The sequence below is a fragment of the Amphibalanus amphitrite genome, unplaced genomic scaffold (assembly GCF_019059575.1).
Source record: "Amphibalanus amphitrite isolate SeventyFive unplaced genomic scaffold, NRLGWU_Aamphi_draft 001062F_arrow, whole genome shotgun sequence".
Classification (NCBI taxonomy): Eukaryota; Metazoa; Arthropoda; class Thecostraca; order Balanomorpha; family Balanidae; genus Amphibalanus; species Amphibalanus amphitrite.
Window position 1 is genome coordinate 69698 of NW_024882556.1, and position 21830 is coordinate 91527.

Genomic DNA, 21830 nt, shown 5'->3' on the forward strand with positions numbered 1-21830 from the left:
TTTAGCAGGGCCCACCCACCACTGGCGAAGAGGGTCTCATGCCAGCCATTGCTGGGCCTACGAGAGCCTCAAGTAAACCCACGCTGATATTCCATATAAGATCCGGCCATACTCGTGAACCGGTGCCAGCGACGCTGACCGCCAAATTGACAGAATGCGAAACTGAGCCCACTCATGAGTGAACTTTACGTCCTTTGATGGCGCTAGAAAGAAAATGAAACCTACGAAAAGCTTTTTTAGGACTTTTGTTCGATCTGAAAGGTGGGGCCAAAAGATAGTATGGCCCCACCTTTCAGCACCAAAGGGGGGGCCATGGCCCCCGTGGCCCCCCCCCCCCCTGGGACCGCCAGTGAGTGGATCTGTATTGCATACAACAGAGCAAACAGATATGACGAGGCTCACACTATGCCTAATTGAAGCGACCCAAACGAGGCAAACTAAACCATCGGACCTTACATCGAGATCAATACATCGTAATATTCAAGTGGGGACATTGATAGTTTAAGCATGGATTACCTACTACCTGGATCGGCAACTCCGCGGAATTCCCATTGTACTGCGCGACCGCCCGAAAGTGCTGCCACCTATCGAGCAAACTGGTCCCTGCTAAGGACAGCCCGCCGCCGCCGCCCAGTCAGGCAGCGGCCAATACCAGCAAAGTCCGAAAATGACCGGCAAGTTACATGGCCTTAACCAGCCGCGGCTAAGTTGGGCATCGGCCAACAGTGTTGGGTCCCGAAAGAGTGGTACAGGACGGTTCCATAGACTCTCTATCGTTTTGGAAAGAATGGTGTGCATGGGTCGTTTGCCGAGCGCGACTGGCTGATTTTACCTCAGCACGTCGTATTGTTAGCTCTCATGGCCAGGCCAGGCGCCTTCTGCCTGCAAATACCTTCGATCAAACGACTTTGTCTATCACTCGGGTTGCCCTCTTGCTGATCATCTTAAGCATTCGGACTCAGTCGTCGGCACAGGGAATGTGCCGTTCGCCGTGAAACATCCGAATCATTACTACAGCCATTTTGACTGACTTATAAAGATCAAGACAAATGCTGTCATATCGATTAACGAACATCTGCATCATTTAAAATTTCTTTCAAGAAGCATTCCAGGATTATAAGCTTACCATACGTTGTTTCGTTAAAAAACTGTTTCCGTATTGAACTTATATTTGCCGTCGCATGAGCGAAATGCATACTGAGTAGAGGCTGAAACCGACTCTTTCCGCAGTCAGAAATCATGTGCGAGACCGAGAGCCTATTCAAATAAACCCCGGTCGCACTCGCATCCATAGCACGCACCTACTTGCGTGTGATTGATGCTATTGCAACTTAATGAATTTCGCGTGCGATTTCCTAGTCTGTTCCGGTCTGAGGTTCAGAATTTAACACAGGTTCAAATGACAACTAAGAGGAAAGATGACACACAATGTTTACAATAATAGACTGATAGGAAGTCTTCGAGAAACGACGTGCCACATGCCTACTAAACGGTGTCGTAGCACCAAGTTGGTTTCCAATTCACATCTCCCACCAGAGTATATCGGGAATAAATGCAAGCACGATAATGCACACGAACGCATTATCCGCTCAATGGGTATGCCCATAGGTATGTTAGTCAGTTACACATGCGCTGTGATAACTTAAACAATTTTCGGTCGAGCCAGTTCACAGTTCACACCCCGTCCGCCTGCTGCCGTCACGTCACACGTGTCCGCAGCGGGCGTGCACCTGCGAGTGCGTGCATCATAATTCACATCACAAATCACAGGATGCCAATTCAAGTCAGCACACCGTGAAAACTGAACCCATCTCTTTGATCTGAAACAAAGATAGAGAGAGGGAAATTAGATACCTGAGCATACCATAATGAAATGGAGAGTGAGGGCATTCCAAGGCAAACTGTTTCCCCACAGGCCACAACATCACAAAAAAGTATTTTACATTGCGATGATGTTGAGCAAAAAAAAAATAATAATAATACCTTGACAGGATACTACCTAACAAAAGTACCCAAAAGCTTAACACCTCATCTGCTAGGCTTACATAGTTTAAAATGACTTTGATCTTACTTAAATCTATCTGATATCTACACAGTTTGTCTAGCACTCGTTCTAAAAAAGTGATTGTTTTTGTTATATATCATTCAATGGAGGGAAGCTCTCAAACTTCTTCGTACAACTCTGGACCTTTCGACTTTTGAGAAAAGAAGGAAGCTGATGTCAGGGACCAGGGTCGGCACTCTTTTGTGGTTGACACTGGCTGCCGTTAGGCTTTCTTTTTACTGTCAAATGGTTCAGTTTTTCAGGCTGAGAACATGATTTATTTAAATGTGTTTTTTGATCCAATATCATTCAACTCTACTTTTGAAATCAGGGCATTGGCAAATGGCAAGCAGGTTATAAAAATTAGCTGAAATGACATGATGCCAGTTAACTGCTCCTGAGTCCTGAAGTGTGTTGCACTCTTGTCAGCCGTTCAGAGAAATACGTAGGAAACTGATATGGGTGAGCAGTGAGTAGGTACTGAGCAGTGAGCAGTGGACCAATTTATAGGTACACTAACTGATTTTGCCAAACTAAAAACTCATCAAAAACTTAAGCAATTCACAACTAACAATGCATCATCCACCACCTATCATGCGCTACCAAGACCGAAATTGTGTCACAAACAAAACCATGGCTATATCATCAGCGGCATGTATAAGCTTGAGATATGATGTGTCAAACATATAACAAACATATAAAGAAGATAAAATTGAACATATAAATTATTGATTAACCAATTACGGCCCAAATTATATGATTTTTGACGACATACGGCGAGAAGCAATGTGCGCCAGTATGGTCAACAGCCCCTCTTTACAGTAATATCTTAGGCCACTCAGACCTTCCAACCATAAGAAAACCTTACCAATCTTACCTTGCCGTCTTCCTGCATCTTCTGAAACCTTCCAATCTGCTCCAAAGGGGCTTAACTTTTCAAAAAACAAGGCAAACGACCCTACGACGCGACGCCGACCATTGTTTTGAATAGCACCCGCTCCCCCGCGTCCTTAGCGCTCGACACCACTGCCACCTAGCGGTGGTCGCAAACATCGAGGAGTTGCCGATCCAGTATCTACTTCATCCATGGTTTAAGTTATTTGCCAGTGTTTAATTTCGCCGACACCGGGGTGCAGTGGACCGGTAGCTAAACCGATTCCGCCCGGAGCCCGAGTTGATACGCCGGCCCTTGCCTCACAGACCGGGGCGGTATCAGTACCGTACCCGCTCGCGAGGAGGTCCAGAGATCAACTGGCCGGCGTTACCTGGCCGGCCCTGACATAAGCTCGGGTCCCCGCCCCGGGCCATAGACACAGCACACGGCCCACGACCCGTACACGTGCACCCACCGCGCCGGCCGCTCGCCGGCCGGCTGACCGCTACCGCTGGGCGCGTAACAAACTAAACGGCGCTAGGCACAAATCACGACATTTCTCCCCACCTTGAAAAGTGGTCACTTTTCAACAGCGCACAGAAACAGCGCAACTCACAGCACTCCCAATTCCACACGCCACGCTGTCGATACGCTTACGATGCAGGGTGAACCACGGGGGCACCACGTCCGGCGCCCGCTACCGCAGAGGCACCACTCAGGGGAAGGCGGTCCTCAGTTTCGAGTCGAGTCGAGTCGCTCCAGCAGCCAGCAGGGCTGCCCTGAAGCGTGGCAGTCTCGAAGCGTTTCGGCTCCTTTGGCGTGGCTCAGGACCCGGTCGTCCCGGAGACCGGGACGATATATGGTGGTGGCCCGAGGCCCCAGCATCCACCAGCTCGAGACAAGCCATGCTTCTAAGAAGAGAGGAAGTTGTAAGAACACTTTCACATGTATACAGTGTCACGATGCATGTGGAGGGAGAATTTTATCATCAAGGGATGCTATGTTTGAATGACTCATCCAGTAATAACGATGCGATAGCAAGGTATTCAGATTTACATCAGGTAAGACAACCTCACCAATGAAAAAAGAGGAAGTAAAACAGGGTCATAACTTAGATCGGTGGCCACACCGCAAGTGATCAGCGATCTCTTGTAACCTTAAGTGCCTAATGTTGCTTAAATACAATGGACTTATCTATCAAACCCATCAATGAAAGGGCTGTCAATGGGCTAACAAATAAGAGACGACGATGCCTATCAAGACATCGGTGATCATACCGAACGTGCCTTAACCTAATGAACTACAACTAGCCTAAGAACGACGAAGAATGCTGGGCCGTCGGTAGCTACACCGAGCTTGACACTTTCACCACGTTTTCAGCGATCAGACGAGGAGGCAGCCTCAAGCTGGAAGAGCCGGTTGATCGGCCTGCGTGTTCTCTTCCCACGCATCAGAATGTTGGCTGCCCTCGGGTGACCGTCGCTGCCGACGATCAAAGATTCAACCCGCGCCAACGGCCAGCGACTGCGGGGTCCTTCTCCATGAACTAGGACAACATCCCCAACAGCAGGCAGGAGTGCTGGACGACCACGCGGCGAGACCGTCCAGGAGCGCAGTGTAGCGACATATTCTTTCATCCACCTTCGGATCAAGTTCTCCCCGACCCGACGGCGATGACGCCATGCTCGGTCCACACGATCTTCAAGCATGCCCCAGTGTGAGACTACCCCGATTGCTGACGAGACTCCGAAAAGGAGATGGGCCGGAGTCAACAGTTCGTCATCACTTGAGATGAGGGGGCGAAGATTCAGGTGAAAGGCCAATTCATACAAGGTGACGGCGAGCTCATCGAACGTCAGATGACACTGATGTAGAGAAATTCGCAAGCACTTCTTTGTGATGCCAACCATTCGCTCCCAAAAGCCGCCCCACCAGGGAGCCGCCTCGGGAATGAATCGCCATTTCACTGAGCGTGGTATGTACTTGATGAGAGCATGGAACGTTTTTGCATTGTCGCTAAGAATGAGCTCAGGCGTCGATCGTAGTGCGAAGAACTTGCGGAGGGCTCTCATGACGTCTTCAGTGTTTTGAGATTTGACCAGTTCAAGATGGACAGCTCTCGAAGTGGCGCAAGTGAATAGAAGGACCCAAGTCTTAGTTCCTTCATCCACGTACAGCGGTCCAAAGAAGTCTACGCCCACTTAAGCGAATGGCCTGCTCGGTTCTGTACGGAAGGACGGTAGGCCACCGTCAGCGGGCTGGTAGCGTAATCCCGTGTACCTTCGACATCTAGCGCAAGTGTTGACCACCCTCTTCACGGTCCTTCGTCTCACCAAGTACTCGGCCGATAGCAGCGCCAGAGTTACCCTTGTGCCTTGGTGAAAGCAGCGTCGGTGCGCTTCGTCGATTATGAGCATGGTAATATGAGCGAACTCGGGCAGGATCGGCAACGGTGGCTCGTGAGTGCGCGGAATGGCACAGAGGACGCCTTCCTCATTCAGCTGGGGTCGCAGTTTCACCAGGGGTGAACCTGCTGGCAACAGAAGACCCCTTTCTATGCACCTCAGCTCAGAGTGATACGAGTTTTCTTGGGCTTCTCGGATCCAAAATTCAAGCGCCTCCTGGCGCTCTTCAGGCGACAGTGGACCAACCCTTCGGTCAGACTGCTTGTGCCTACAGTTGAATATGAAGCGTTTGATCCTTGCCGTTCGCTCCAGGGCTGTCTTCAATGTGGAACAGGCGGTGATGTCGAACAAGCGATCTCGAGTTGTTGGATACGACACCGCAGCTGCCGTCACGACTTTCTGGCAGCTGTCTGCTTTGTCCTCTTTTTGAGCTTCCGGCGAGAGGGCCAAAGCTGTGGCTTCATCTTGTGGTTGTGGCAATCTCTCAGTTAGGCTTGGTGGGCCGTTCCACCACAACCCGCTGTGGCACACAGTTTCAATCGAAACGCCTCTTGTACCGAGATCAGCCGGGTTATCAGTACCCTTGATGTGTTTCCACTGTTTGAAACCTCGAGAATGGCTGACACCCGGTTTTCGACGAACACCTTGCGCGTCTTGCGGTTCCACAGCCAGCACAGGACGTCTGTCGAGTCTGTCCAGAACGTGACGTTCGGATTCTCAATCTGCAGGGTCTCCTTTACGAAGTTCATCAGCCTGACACCGATGAGAGCAGCCATGAGCTCAAGTCGTGGGATAGTCATGCTTGGGTTCAGAGGGGCTAGCCTGCTCTTCGCTATCACTAGCCGAGACTCCCCACCGGTCATCAGATACACAACGGTGCAATAAGCATGCTTCGAGGCATCACAGAAGACATTGAAGATGCCGTCCTGTAGCTCTTGCCCAGAGGATATTGATCGAGGAAACCATACTCTGTAGCCGCTCGAGTTTTTCCACCAGGCACATACTTCTTTCTGCAGCTGGTCCGGGAGTGGATCCTCCCACTTTGTGGATGGTGCTTCCTTCCACAGCCTCTGTAACAGCACCTTCCCTTTGATGAGTCACGGTGCGAGAGCACCGAGGGGGTCGAAAGTTTTGGAGATCGCTGACAGAAGTCCGGCCTTTGTTGTTGGACATTGAAGGACAGGCACGTGCACAGCCAGTTTGTCAGTGCTTGTGCTCCAGATCAAGCCCAGGACACTGCTATCAGGCGACGTATCTCCTGAGACTCGGGACTTGTGCAGACGCATGCTGGCGTCTTCAAACATTTCTGTCATCCGCTTCATTTCCTCTTCCGCTTCCTGGCGTGTGGTGGAGGTGGTACAGATGTCATCCATGTATATGCCAGCCCGAATCTTGCTGCACAGTTCAGGATCCGAGGCCTCATATCTACCAAGGTGCGTGTCGATCGTCATCAGCAGCATATACGGGGCGCATGAGATTCCAAAAGGAACTCTGGAGAATCTCAACAGGAGATCGGACCAGACAAACTGGAGGTATCGTCGGTCCTCGGTCTTCACCATCACTTGGTGGAAGGCAGATTTGATGTCGCTCTGGCAACCAACTGCTCCGAAGCGGAAGTTGAGGACCACTGCAGACAGCCTTAGCAGCAGATTCTCACCAGCATACAGGTAATCGTTGAGGCTTTTACCACGTCCGTCCCTTGCAGAACCGTCGAAAACGATTCTGAGTTTGTCTTTCTGGAACACGCCGCGATGAGGCAAGAAGAAAGCTGACGCCGTGTTTTCTCCGTGCGTTGAGCCATGGCTAGGCTCGGGACCTATCCCGCTGCCAGCCGCTGAACGAGCACGTACGGCTTGTTCTCCTTGTTCAGCTGACTCTGTGGCAGGAACACGTTCACCAGTCGCTTCCTTCTTCGACATTTCTCCCATGCGATGGGAGGCGACTTGAACGGGTAACCTTTCTATCACACAGTTAGACAGCATTTCTCTGATCTGTTCATCATATTTTTTAGCCTTTTCGTCCGTTAGGTTCCTCGTCATGCGCTGTGTCCTTGTCCTCGTAGCCTCGAAGTTGTCCATCGGACGATCGTGAGATCTCCACACGAGACCCATTTCGTAGCGTCCTTCATCGTCATTCCACTGAGGTTCGCATTCTGGTCTCGCCTCTGAGTCTGATGCCTCCTTTTCACTGATTCCGACCGTATCCAAGCTCCACAGGCGCTCCACCTGGCACATGTGATGCGCCCTCCGGCACGTCGGCTGGTCCTGGTCAGGTGATCCATCACCGTGACGACCGTGCACCACGTAGCCGAACACAGTGTCAATTGCTCTCAGACCGTCTCCCAGTTCAACTTGATCCCACAGCACGACATGATACAAGTTATCAATGCCGATCAGGATGTCCACCTCACCGCCCTCAAAATCATCAGCCATCAGATCCGGCAGCCCGGAAGGCCCATTTGGCGGTGGGGTAGCAGGGAGAGGCGAGCAAAGCTGACTGGTGCTCCAGAGCTCAAGGCTCACTGGCCCGTCGCCGAAACGACTGTATAGGCTCACTTTGACTCGGTCGTATTCACGAGGTTCTTCAGCTTTCTCTTGGAACCCGACGCATGAAAAGACTCCCGTGCCTGTGGTCTGAAGACCAAGCTCGCTGGCCAAGGAGCTCCGAATGTATAATGAGTCCGAGCCCCCATCCAACAAAACTCGTGTCATCCGGTGACCTTTCGGACCCTCTGCTTTAACCAGAGCTGTCTGGAAAAAGCAGCCTTTTCCACCGGCGCCGCTGGCGTTGTAGCGGCGCTGACCCAATGAAGGCCGAGACCCAGTCACAGGGCCAGAAGCTTGAGCGGTGGTAGGACGGGGCGAGAATGGCGCTGCTTGTACCGACAGCTCGGGCGCCGTCAGGCTGCATGGGGACTCGCTGGAGCTCGATGCCGTATAGTGGAGCAGAGGATGGTGGCCCCTGCCACACACAGAACAGGAATCGGCCTGACAGTCTTTGGCACGATGTCCGGTGACGAGACATTTGAAACAGGCCTTGGCCGCTTTGGCAGTCTTCCAGCGAGCATCCACAGTTGTGCCTTTAAACCTTTCGCAGCAATCGAGCCCGTGTCCGGTCTTACCACAGGCTGCACAGGAGGCTGGCTTCGATCTGGGTGGAAATCTGGCGTTCTCAGAGCGGTGCACACGCTGTGCGTTCAGATTGCTCGCCACAGGAGGCACTGTGGGCAGAGGCTTGGGAGAGACATCAGCCGTGGTGGCTCCCCTTGCCGACTCTCGAATTCGGATTTCCTCGTGGAGGAATTTCAGGAACTCAGGAAAGTCGGAACTGTTTCGCCTGGCCCATTCAAGGCGCCAGTTCTCGGGTAACTTATCCTTCACGATAGGCAGAAGCAGGCTAGAGAAGCTGTCGGCTGTAACGCCAAGCGAGTTTAATGCTCTCGTGTGTGCCGACACGTGGTCAATCAGCGACCGCATTGCCTTCAGATCGTTTGAGCGGATCGACGGCATGTTCAGCATCTCTCGCATCAATGTGTCTCGGCGTACATCATTCTGCTCAAAGCGCTCTCGGAGCGCTGCTACCGCCTCGGAATACCCCTCTCCAGAGACTGGGATACCATGAATGGCTCTCAGCGCCACACCAGCCAGGTGAGACTTGAGAGCGACAAATTTCTGGACATCAGCGAACCCAGGATTGTTATGGACTGATATAACGAACAACTCCCAAAACTCGGACCACTTCATGACATCACCGTGAAAAATTGGAATTTTCACGGAGAGTGAGGATTTGAGGTCTGCGTTCCCCACTGCGCTCCCTTGTTCAGCCTTGCCCTTGGCTTCTTCAGCCTTCTCAAGACGGGCGAGTAGGCGAGAGCTGAGGAACACCTCGTCCTCCATCGTCTGGACGTGACTCGTGTCATCCACGTAGCCCTGTTCATCCAGCTGGATTTGGATGTCGTGCAATTCGTGCTGAAGTTTCTCAATGTGATGAATTTTCAAGGCAAGCTGATCCTGATCCAAAGTTTTGGAGTCTCCCTGACGATACGCCCTCAAATCGTTGCAAAGCTTCGTAGCTTTGGTGCGAAGTTTAGACCTGGCGGATGCCAACTCCTCCATGACTAAAGATAAAGAGAACTGAAGCTGTCCTAGGCAAAACTACCCGATGAAATAATCGACCTATACTTGAAACCACAGGTCTCGGCTATATCCGGCCCGGAGGACTATGTTGTGATTACTGATAAAAGTGGACTGTATTTATTACATTTACGTCTTTCGATCAGAACGATGGTGACGACACCAACCGAACGATTTGCCTTGATTTTCAAAATAACAAGAAATTAACTCAAGTGGATCTGTATTGCATACAACTGAGCAAACAGATATGACGAGGCTCACACTATGCCTAATTGAAGCGACCCAAACGAGGCAAACTAAACCAGCGGACCTTACATCGATATCAATACATCGTAATATTCAAGTGGGGACATTGATAGTTTAAGTTATTTGCCAGTGTTTAATTTCGCCGACACCGGGGTGCAGTGGACCGGTAGCTAAACCGATTCCGCCCGGAGCCCGAGTTGATACGCCAGCCCTTGCCTCACAGACCGGGGCGGTATCAGTACCGTACCCGCTCGCGAGGAGGTCCAGAGATCAACTGGCCGGCGTTACCTGGCCGGCCCTGACATAAGCTCGGGTCCCCGCCCCGGGCCATAGACACAGCACACGGCCCACGACCCGTACACGTGCACCCACCGCGCCGGCCGCTCGCCGGCCGGCTGACCGCTACCGCTGGGCGCGTAACAAACTAAACGGCGCTAGGCACAAATCACGACACATAGGAAGCCGATTATATCCAATTTTGACCCGCGATTTGCTGGGGGGGGGGGACGGGGGTTAGCCGCATTTTTCGCCACGCGTTACTCTTACGCCTAAAAAAAAAAACGACAGATATTATCCCGTTAGCGCCCAGCGGGTCTTTTTTTGTCCCCTGACTTTAGGGGTCAGCAGAACTGGACGTGCGAACCGGAAACAGGTATAGGGGCATGCCGACGCCATACTAGGCCTTAATTGACAAGACAAATGAAATTCCAGGAACGGCAGGGGAGGTATTTGGAGGACTTAAAGTCCCAGTCAAAAATTTATAAGTAGTCCTAGGCGTTAACGGGTACCTGTTGCAATTTGTTATTTTATCATGAAAGAGCTAGAACAAAATGGTTCGGATTTTTTTATCGTAACATGGAGCCAGTGGCGTATTCAGGGGGGCATGCCCCCCTTTCCGCCCAGCCGCCCAAATGGCGCCCCAGTTAGCGCCGACTAGGCTGATGCCGTTTTACAGAGGGAACGTGAATTAAAGAGTGATGTGAAGGCAGGGATCGAACTCAATATCTCTTTGGCGGTGCCTGGACACCCGAATGTTCTCCAGGACACCCCCAACTAGGACCTGAGCCCCAAATTATGAGGGGCGCCCCTTCGGAAACCAGAATATTCTGAACCCCAGGGTCGAATGCGCCCCTGAAGAGCCGCTGGCACCCAGCTGAACGGAACAGTCGCCCCTTTAAAGGTTGATGGCGCCCCTCTAGAGCACCTGGCGCCCCTCTGAAGTTCACAGTTGTCCCAATCGACCCCATTTAAGATCGATGGCGCCCCCTGAAACCACTGGCGCCCCTCTAAGGCACCCGCATTCTTCTCAAGATCACAGTCGCCCTATCGGAGATCAATAGCGCCCTCAAGAGCCTTTAGCGCCCATAAGTCGCCTATGTCTTTCGTAATGTTATCGATATCGCGAGGCATTCTGAACATGTTTTAGTTTTAGTTTTAGTTTATTTAATTCATCGTCGACGGGGACACCCCATTTAAAGACGAAGTCCTACCTATAATAATACAATACAACACAATGACAAAATCATTAAAATCTCGAAGAGCAGCTGCACATTTAGCGGCTTCTCACATAGTCAACGACACATCTCCTGAATGTGCTAAAACCATCGAAAAACATATCAGATGTCGGCGAGGCCCTAAAATATTCATTGATCAGACGTGGTGCCCTCGTAAACAGACCATCTCTGGCTGTACACACACGTGCATATGGTACTTGAAATAGCGATAGTTGGCGACCTAACCTAACAGGTACAGATATACAAAGACTCCGTAACTCCGTTTGAACTATACAAAAACTCCGTTTGAATACTGCTATTACTGAATGGATATTGTTGTTATGCTTTAGGGCGAGAAATATCAACGTAGTGACGCACAGTGTCTTACAATTGGTCATAAAGGGTAAAAATTTGGAGAAAAAGTATTAATGATTTTTTTTTAGATTCGGCAAAAAAGTAAGAAATAAAATGACGATCAAATGACAAAAAAGCGTCAGATTAACCCAGCAGTTGCTAGGGTATTTCCCCACCCGCCGTTTGCCGGGGGGGGGGGGGCGTTCAACGCCCCCATCCGATAACTCGCAAACAAATAGGCGCAGCGAAACGCACGAGGCGGCAAACGAAAGAAGAACGCGACGAGACGATTCACATGAATACTTTAAAGTTGAATTTCGAGGTCACAGGTCGGGTCAAGGTCAGGTCAAACACTTGAAATCGGGCTTTCAGTAGCATGGACTTTAGAACCTCGCAATCGGTGCCTCTCGTCATAAACTCTGTCACAACTTCTGGCAAAAGTCAATTATTTAAAATAAGTTACATTAGGACCAAAACGCGTTTCGATTATATCGTCATCAGTTGGTCCTAAATAAATTAAGTCATCAGTTGGTCCTAAACAATCTGTCACAACTGTTACAACCCTTCATATAAGTGCTAAAAGAGCGTCAGATCAATGTAGGGGTCAGTCAAACATAGGCCACTGGCCAGGGTCAAAGTCAGGTCAATTAGGTAAGCACATAACCCCGAAAATTTAAACTGGTACCTATTCGCAGCCCATGACACATGTTTTATGGGTACTTTTGGGCGTAAAACACGATGGTGACATTCATTTCATCATACGAGTACGTAGTTGGTTGAAACAAGATCAATTTCAGAAATGCGTGCATCATGGTCGTGAAGTAGTCACGAGAAATTACCTCTCTCTTCCGGTTTCCACCGGCGGTTTATTAATCAATACAGAAAAAATAGGCAAATAAGGTATGTAGTTTGAGTCAACGAACAAAACATAGTGAATAGATAGATGGCGCCACCGGCTGGCAAGGATACAGGAGATCAGATGGATTAGTAATGTTAGAGAGAAGACAGTTAGTTGTTAGTGAAGGTTGGTAAAGGAGGTGACGCCATCATTAACAACAAAAAGTCAGAGTGAAAAACGGCCAGCATTGCCCCTCCTCGGACGGGTACCGCTGACCTCCAGCCAGCATGCGCGCCGTCGATTAAACGGTCGCGGCGCCGTCGTAGGTGGCGGTAGATGGCGCCAGCATGCCGTAGCGCCGACCGGCGGCACAGCCGCCCGGCCGTCGGCGCCACGGCGGTAAAGCCATCAGGCCGCCGGCGCCACGGCGGCGCAGCCCTCGGATGATTGTGCCGCGGGGCGGCACAGCCCACAGCCAATGGTACTCCGGCAGCGTGGCCGCCGGGTCGCCGGCGCCCCAGCAGTACAGCCCCCAGGCTGACGGTGAAGCAACGGCACAGCCCCCGGACCCCGGGGCCGCGACAGTACAGCCATCAGGCCCCCGGCGCCGCGGCGGCACAGCCCCCCGGACGAGGGCGCCGCGGCGGCGCAGCAAACAACCGACAGCGCCACGGCGGCACGGCGACCGGCGCCCCAGCGGCACAGCCCTCGAGCTGACGGTGACACGACGGTACAGCCTTCGGGCCGCCAGCGCAGCGGCGATGGATCCTTCAGGCAGTCGGTGTTGCGGCGGTTCAGCCCCACGGCTGACGATACTGCAGTGATACAGTTGACGGGCTGCTGGTTATGCAGTGGTGCAACCCTCGCGTTGACGGCGCCGCCGCCGGTGCTGCAGTACCTGCAGTGGTACAACGCCCGCGCTGCAGGCGATGCAGTGGCTCAGCACCACGGGCTGTCAGTGCTGCAGTGGTGCACTCCCGGACTGCCGGCGCCGCAGCGGGACTCCCGGATCGCCAGCGCCGCAGCGGAACAGTCACCGGGGCGCCAGCGCCGCAGCGGCGGAGACCCGGCCACATCAGGTCGCCGGTTGGAGTGCCGATGATGGGCGGCGCAACTAGCTGTCAACGTCGCGGGCTGGTGGAGTCTGGAGAACGGGGATGTGTGTGATTAACGCAAGTCATGACATCGGCCGAGGCAGAAGGCGAGATAGGATGTTACAATAGAAAGTGAGACCGAGTGACCACTCTGACAGAAAGAAGTGAAGTAAACCAAGTTCAATGAAATCAGGCGCTGTGGACAGGGTATAGGGCTGCAACGATTCCTGAGGCCCTGCCCACAAACGCAAAGTTAAGATGAATAACGTAAATTGTGTGAACGAGCCTGGTGGATGACTTAAAAGTAACTTAATTATTTGTTAATATTGGTCAAAGAAAATTAACTTCGTAACTTTCTTGAAAAGTGACTTACTCAATGGAACATCATGAATGTCGGGTATTTTACTAGCAATGATATTATTCCAGATTCCCGGAGCTCTGGCAAATAGAGTAAACTGATAGTAATTACGCAATCTGTGGTTGGGTATAACACGACCTGACAGCGATAGCACTTGCCCAGAGAAATGTTGATTACTACGTGTTTCACGCAATGGGTTACTTAAAATGAATTTAGTGGCCATGATATTTGGAAGCTTCCCACGAAGGTAGTCATGAAGGATGCAGAGGAGTTGGTATTTAACTAGATCATCAAACTTAAGCAGCTTGAGCTCTTTGAAGAGAGGGGAGCTATGTGTTCCGGGGGAAACCCCAGCTACAATGCGGATAGCACGTTTCTGCGCAACGATGATTGGTTGAAGAGACGTACGATAATTAGAGCCCCAAATACATGCGCAGTAGGTAAGATAAGGTTGGATAAGTGAGTTGTAAAGCAGTGTTGATAATTCTTTATTAAGCAGGTATCTGGCTCTGCCAATGATACCAGTCTGACGACTAACTATACCTGTCACTTTGCTAATGTGGGATTTAAATTTGAGATTTTCGTCTATGAGTACTCCCAAGTATTTTACTGTGCTGGCATGCGTTATTTCACCTTTTGAAACAGGGATACATATGTTAATGTCTGCATCGTCATTAGAGTAAACCTGATATGCAGTCTTCTGAATCGATAGAGAGAGCCTGTTAGCATGCAGCCATGAAGTAATCCTAGGAAACGATTGGTTTATCATATCTTGCAATTCAGGTTTGGACGGCGCGGAATAAAAGACCGCCGTATCATCTGCAAAGAGCAAAAATTTGGCGATGGGGCAAACTTGATAAAGATCATTAATATAAAGTAGAAATAGGACAGGTCCTAAAACAGAACCTTGCGGGACTCCGCACAATAGCTGTCTTGCACTAGAGAGGGCATGGTCAAACTTGACTCGATGGCTTCTATCAGACAGATAGGAAGAAATCATACTAACGGCATTGTCAGATATGGCATATCTTTTTAGCTTTCTCAGTAATATATCGAAGTTAACCGTGTCAAAGGCACGAGCAAGGTCAAGGTACACACCAACAGTCTTATTGTTGGAAATGAGATTGTCAGTGATAAACTGGTGCAAAATTGAAATAGGCATGTATGTAGAATGGTCGGATCTGAAGCCAAATTGATAATCATAAATAATATTATGCCTGACAAGAAATGACGTGAGCTGGTTATACATAATAACCTCAAAAACTTTTGAAATAACAGGTAGTACTGAAATGGGTCTGTAACTACTAAACAGAGATCTGGATCCGTTCTTGTAGACTGGCGTGATAACTGCAATCTTCAGAGGAGCAGGGAATGTCAGGCTTGAGATACATAGATTTATCAGATGTGTCAGCTGCAAAATGATTTGGGATACAATCTTCTTCAATAATTTGGCACTAAGGCCATCAATACCAGCTCCAGTTTCCTTCAAATTTAGGACAATGGACATAACTTCATCTTCAGTGACAGGACTGAATGACATCAGCTCATCAGTAATAAAATTATCCATATAGTCAAGGGGATCAACATCACTGGGACCAAGGGCAGCATCAAGATTAGGTGCAACCTTACTGTAATAGTCATTGAATGACTCAGCTATTAATTGCGGATCAGTGGTAGCACAATCATCAAGAAGAAACCTTGCTGCCGGAGTAGCTTTATTTTTACATTTTTGAGTAGCCAGGAGTAAATCTTTCCATAACAGCCTAGGATTAAGTTTGTTCTTATGGAACTGCTTTTGAAGTATTGCTTCTTTGCATGACGCATGGTCAGTCTTAAAGTATTTCTGTACCTCTTGTATTGCAGCTCGTTTTCAGAGCTACGATCTCTAAGGAACCTTTTCAGGAGCTTACTTCTAGTATTAATGCTACGCAATATAGCCGGAGTGACCCAGGGCTGGATGGGAGTAGTTTTTCTGCTGGAAGAAATTGTTGAGAACTTTTCAATTTCATTCCCGATGGTAGTCATAAATACATCACAGGCCTGGTCCGGGCATTGGATATATCGAAGTTAGGGCATGGGTCCAGCATTCAGTTCAATATTTTGGAAAATGTAGAACGATGATCAAAAACCATAGATAGCCATTTGATTTGCCATGGTATTGGCAGCGTAATGGCGTTTACAGCATGTCTGTATGCCTGTTCTGTCAGTGGATATCCATATCCATACTCCAGGATATCCATACACGTTTGCACGATATCCATACTCCAGGTGCAGGGGCGAGCAGTTACTTCTTACGAGGGGTGCGGAGTCGAGGTCAGAGTCGGAGTCAGAGTCGGAGTCGGAGTCAGAGTCGCCCAGAGTCGTGGCAACGAGCCAGGAGTCGGAGTCGGAGTCGGGGTCGGTCAGGAGCCCGCAGTGGAAGTCGGAGTCTGTCCGAATCGGAACAGCTCCATCACGACTCCGAAACATTGGCAGGGGTCCGGAGTCGGAGACAGAGTCGCCCGGAGTCATGGCAACGAGTCAGGAGTCGGAGTCGTAGTCGGAGTCGGATTTGGCGCAACCACGACTCAGCAACCCTGCTTCTTACCATCATTTATTAGGATAAGCCATTGCACGACTGACGAGCCGACCTGGTGCTAACGAAGCGACGGGTAGGTACGCCTCGGGAGATGAAGCTTCACGGACGATTTTGCGCACAAGTGCGCAGTTTGCTTTTACGTTCCCCTACGCAGAATTGAACAGAGATTTATTCTGCCAAAAAGCTCAATGGAGGTCGATGGAGAACTTTTTGTATGTCCAATGAAACATAAACGTAATTTTGCAAATGTTGCTGTGGTGACACTGCAAACAGAATGCAATGCCGTTCCTGATTTTGAACACGCATGGGAAAAAGAGTCACTCCACTCGATAGCCAACATAACAAGGATTATTTTGATATATAATAATCCAGTTTTACAACGTCATGGAGGTACTCCACATGCTATCACCAGCGCGGTTGTTTAAACCTTTGACGGCGCACCAAAAAAGCCACTATCAGAAACTCCCGATTCCACGTACGATAATGGAGACTAAATGCGCAACTAAATATTTTTTTCTGCCCAATTCAAAACATTTCATCAATTTCCAACAGAATGACACCCAAAATATACATATATTCCGAAATTGCCCATGGCCATCCGTGAGGCCGTTTCCAACCATAGTGCACTGGCGCCCCTTTGAACATCCCAGTCGGACCATCCGAGATCAATGGCGCCCCGCCCCATTCAAGATCGATAGCGACCCCCCCCCCCCATCTCCTGAAACCACTGACGCTAGGTAATTATTTGACAATGGGGCTTTCTCATAGACACCAAGGGCCTTTTTCAAGATGCAGCAGACGGGCGGCGCAGAGCTGGGCTAGGATGTGCCAAGCGTTTCTTATAAGGCAGCCTCGTTAGTGCCACCCCTCGTTGCGATACTGCCCCTCAATTTGCGACGCCGCGCCTTCACCGTACAATGCCACTCCTCAATGCAAGTGGTACCCCTCAGGCGCAGTGCCGCCCATTATTGCGATGCCGCCCCCGCCTAGCAGTGCGGTACCGCCCCTAGCGTAGGTATGCGTTTTTTAATTGAACCTGCTGGGGGTGTTTGAACACCCACTTCTAACTCAGCTTGTGGGCCACGTAGTAGGCGGCGTTCGAAAGAGCGTCAAAAACTATTATAAAACTACTTAGGTCATTGTTAAGGTTAGGTCGAACTGGTCGAAGGTCAGGTCACCAGAGACAACTGAAAATCACATTTCGCCGATTTTGGCATTTTTTCGACAAAGCGGCGCATAAAGGCCGCCCCACACTGTACCCCGCATGCGGGTTGCGAGTTTTTGGGTTTGCGGTTTCTTTAAAGGTAGTGTGCCACCTTTGAATGATTTCCCATTTTATTTTTCCTAGGATAAGAAGCTTCTGTTTTTAGCTAATATCGCAAAAAAATCAAAAATGGGCCAAAAACAGTGCTTTTTTCGCCTAAAAGTTTATCGGTTTTTCGATATGTATAACAACTGTAGTGGGCTGACCTGCAAACAGGCGTTGGCAACAATCACGAATGCGGCGCACATGTGACAATAAGCAAAGGTCATTATAGAGTTACGACGTACGGGAATGAGTTATCAGCTGTCTAATCGTAGACAACACAATGTCGAATTTAAACTGTAAGCCTGTATTGGTATTGTTTCTTTAATTTGCCTGTCAACATTAATTTATGGTTTGAAATATTATTTTATGTAAAATTTGAGACTCAAAATTTTTTATGTAAAATTTTGAGAACAAGACGGAACTAAGAAGACATTGAAATGCCACTGATCGGAAATCACCCAGGTCCCTCAGGACCTTTCTTTTCCGTATATACCTAACCTAACCTAAAATAATTGATATGAAACAGCCGTCTCTGAAGTTATGACCCCATCTCACCACATGGAAGTGGCAGAAATGACAATGATCAGCTGACGCATTTTTCTTGGCCGAAGTCAGAGCGCGCGGCCCGACGCACCACCACCGCACCACAAAGTATGAGCAGAAGCCGCGCCCAAAGCCAGGACCCCGGTAACGTGAGGTAGCCGAGTCGGGGCAGCGTGCGCTGACCCAAGCCGGGGCCGCGGCTTTGGGCGCGGTCTACCGCATCCCCGCGGGCAGCCCCGGGCTATCACGTGACACCGGGAGGACGCGCGGCCCCGGCTTGGGTCAGCGCACGCTGCCCCGACTCGGCTACCTCAGGTTACCGGGGCCCTGGCTTTGGGCGCGGTCTACCGCACCACCTAACACGCGTGTTCGAAACCGCAGGAGATGATGATGAACGGGTTTATCGAAACTTGATTGGATGAGCCTATCGGTAATAGCGATTTCAGTGTGTGCATTTATTGTTCATAGTGGTGTGAAATGTGGTTGGGGTACGACCGACAACCCGTCGGGGCGAATTTCGCACTGGGGTACTCAAAATTTGAAGAATTTAAGACGTTTCCATGAGTTTTGAAGGTATGGATAAGTTCTAAAAATCTGGTTCTTCTTATCTGGGCCATTAACTCCATACGGTCCAGGAAAGCTGGCACACTACCTTTAAAATCAGATAATACAATCTAAGCTGAGTGACCCACACTACCATCTAACAAGCGAGTCTGCATTTATTTAGGTTGCAAGCGACCTTGCATCGCATTCCAAAAGTTGATTTTGAGTCAACTTTCGATTTTCCTCTGCGCCGCTGCGAGGTCTGCGACCTCTGCGAGGTTTGCGGGTTTTCGTTGGAGTCGAATTTTGGTTCGTTGCGCTGGTATTGCGACTATATGTAAGTTTCTGAAGGTGTACTGGCTTCACTGCATTCATGAAGTTACCATTAGGGAACGGTCTAATCACTCTATGAATTAGTATTATGCCCGCAAACTCAAAACCCGCAAACTCGCAACCCGCATGCGAGTTCCAGTGTGGGGCGGCCGTAAGTCAGGATTCAGAAAGAGATTGAGCTACAGTGCCGCCGCGTGGGACGTTTACCTGTAATACCTTTTGGTTCAGACCTGCACGAGATTAGTTTAACAGGCATCGTGTTCCATTTTTCGAGACTAGTCAAATGAACTAGAATTTGACATTAAAGGGCATTTTGAGAATTTGACCTAAGGTGAAGGTCATCACCTAGCCGGGAAAGGTCATATTACATGTTAGTTGATCCGTATTGTCGAGAAGGAAAATAATTATATAATGAGGCGTTTCATTGCTCTACCATATCTCTATCAAAAGTTATTGTCCAAAACCTACTGGAGACCTTTCATGACCTGAGATGACCTCAGTAACATAAAAGTGGTCACATCACGAGTGAAATTTTCCGATGAAATGTGTCATATATACCTGTATCCCGATGTCTGAGGGTGTTTTCGTTCAGAAGGAGAGCATTTCCATTTTCTCCCATTGAACTGCGCCGTGCTGGGGGGGGGGCGTTTTTACGCCCTTCCCCTTAGGGTTTTCGCGAATATCTCAAAAACGGCGTCGCCAAGCGCCATCGTTTTTGGTACACATGTTTATACATCTTTTCCGCACAATTTGAGAAAAGTTCAGACCCGGGTCGTTCAAGGTCAGGTCACCAGGTCACGTCAAGTGACCTTACCTCAGAAAACGTTTAAAGACTCGCGATAGCTACACCGACTGAACGATCACTTTTGAAACTTTCAGAGATTAACCCGCGACCTGGTGGGGGGGGGGCTATTTTTTGGCCCCCCCTCCAGACTTTTCGATATATCTCCAGAACCGCTGCGCCGATCGTCACCAAACTTTTAGTACCCTCCCGGACATCAATTTTACATATGGTGACCAAAAATTTTTCCAAAGGCTATGATAGGTTGGCCGGAAATGACGTCAGAGTGACGTCATGTTCTGCCGTTTTCGACCCAAAAAGGGTTTCGCGGGAAGAGCTGTGAGGCCTATAGCTTTGCAAATACAGAAAAATGATAAGGACATAAAAGCTGTAGAATTGACAGGGCTACAAAACTGCTATCTCGGATTTTTGAAATTTTTGGATTTTGACCCCCAAAAATCAAAAAAATATTTTTTTTGGATATAATGATCGAAAAATCCAAAAAGTTTTTGGAATTTCGCAAAAACCGGAATATATGTGATATTCCTTACCGCCTTCCATCCACATACCAAATTTGAGATTGATGCCTTTTTTTGGCGAAGTTATAGCGAAAAAACTGTTCAAAATTGATGACGTCAAATTTTCAAACTCAATTTTTAGCAATTCTAGATCCCGTAGCGCAGAAAAAAGACCACCATTAGACTCCCCGTGACGAGCTGCATCGAATCAATACCCATTTTATGCAAAACTATCAACTTTAAAATTTGACCTTTTTTGGCCTGACCTTGACCTGACCTTGACCTGAACTTCACCAGAAAGTAACCTAAGCCGTACCTGATAGTCTTATAACCAACACCATTGAGTTGGAAATGAAAAATTGGCCATAAAACATGCATCACACAACCTTAGTAAAGTTGGGCTCATGTGACTTGACCTGTGACCCTTGGTGATGTAGCGCGGGAGAATGATAGAAAAGTGGGAAAAGTAATAAAGTAAGTTGAAGTGTGAAATTATAGTTAGAAATAAAGAAAACCGCCACCTTTCGTCAGTACTCCTTCGATAGACGGTCAAAGAGGAAAATAAGAAGAAATAATAGAGGAAGAGTAGGGATAGAGTAAAGATAGAAAATGATGAAAGTCCTCCCTTGCAGACAATATTGCATCGGGTGATGGTCGATGCTTAATGTTATTTGAGGCTGGTCATCCTGGTATATTGAATCGGCTTTGCGAGGTGGAATGACATATTAATGCTTAAATTCCTTATGCCCTCGAGTGTCATTTTATCTGATCATTCCGACTGAGTTCAGCGCAACTCCTACTGGTCCTTAACCTAAGAGTCGTCCATCTCCATTCATTGTACCCCTTTCATGTCATACATACTCCTATTGTTCATTTGCGCTGCCCCTAAAGTCTCCCTCCAGTAGTGTCGGTGACCGAAATAAAAGATTGACCCCCAGGCGGGATAAATGTCCATTAAATTGCATACACTTGCGCTAACAGGGTCTTAAGTGTCGTCCTCTGTCTGCTATCCGCCATCTAACAAAGAAGCTAAATAAAAACTCACCGGAGGCTACCCTGCTGTCCCATCCCGGGCCTTCCTCAATTTAGGGCCCGTCGGCCTGCCGAGTTACCACCAACACCACAACATACCCTGTACCACGTCACTCGACGTCACCACGCGCTGGGGTGGCTCTCGGCTGGTGACCTATCGTCGTACGATACACTGGTGCTACTGCACAAGGTTATCCGAACGGGCGAGCCAGCTGACATTGCCGCTATGTTTCGCCGAAATGAGGAGATGCGCGAGCGAGCGACTAGACGGGATAGCAGGCTGTGGCTACCTGGCATCCACACAGAGGCGGGGCGTCGAAGGTTCAGCTACCGTGCAGCCATGCAGTACAACGC

At 49.3% G+C, this 21830-nt stretch overlaps 1 protein-coding gene and 1 long non-coding RNA gene across 2 annotated transcripts in view; one reads left to right on the forward strand and one right to left on the reverse strand.

Moving 5' to 3' along the window:
* LOC122369687 (TATA-binding protein-associated factor 172-like) overlaps positions 1-21830 on the forward strand; it is a 192592-nt gene that overhangs the window by 53922 nt on the left and 116840 nt on the right. The window lies entirely within an intron of this gene.
* LOC122369685 lies at positions 1152-3106 on the reverse strand. Its single transcript, XR_006254441.1, has 2 exons — positions 2922-3106; positions 1152-1820 (listed from the first exon to the last, which is right to left on the reverse strand). It is a non-coding gene; the product is annotated as an uncharacterized LOC122369685 (long non-coding RNA).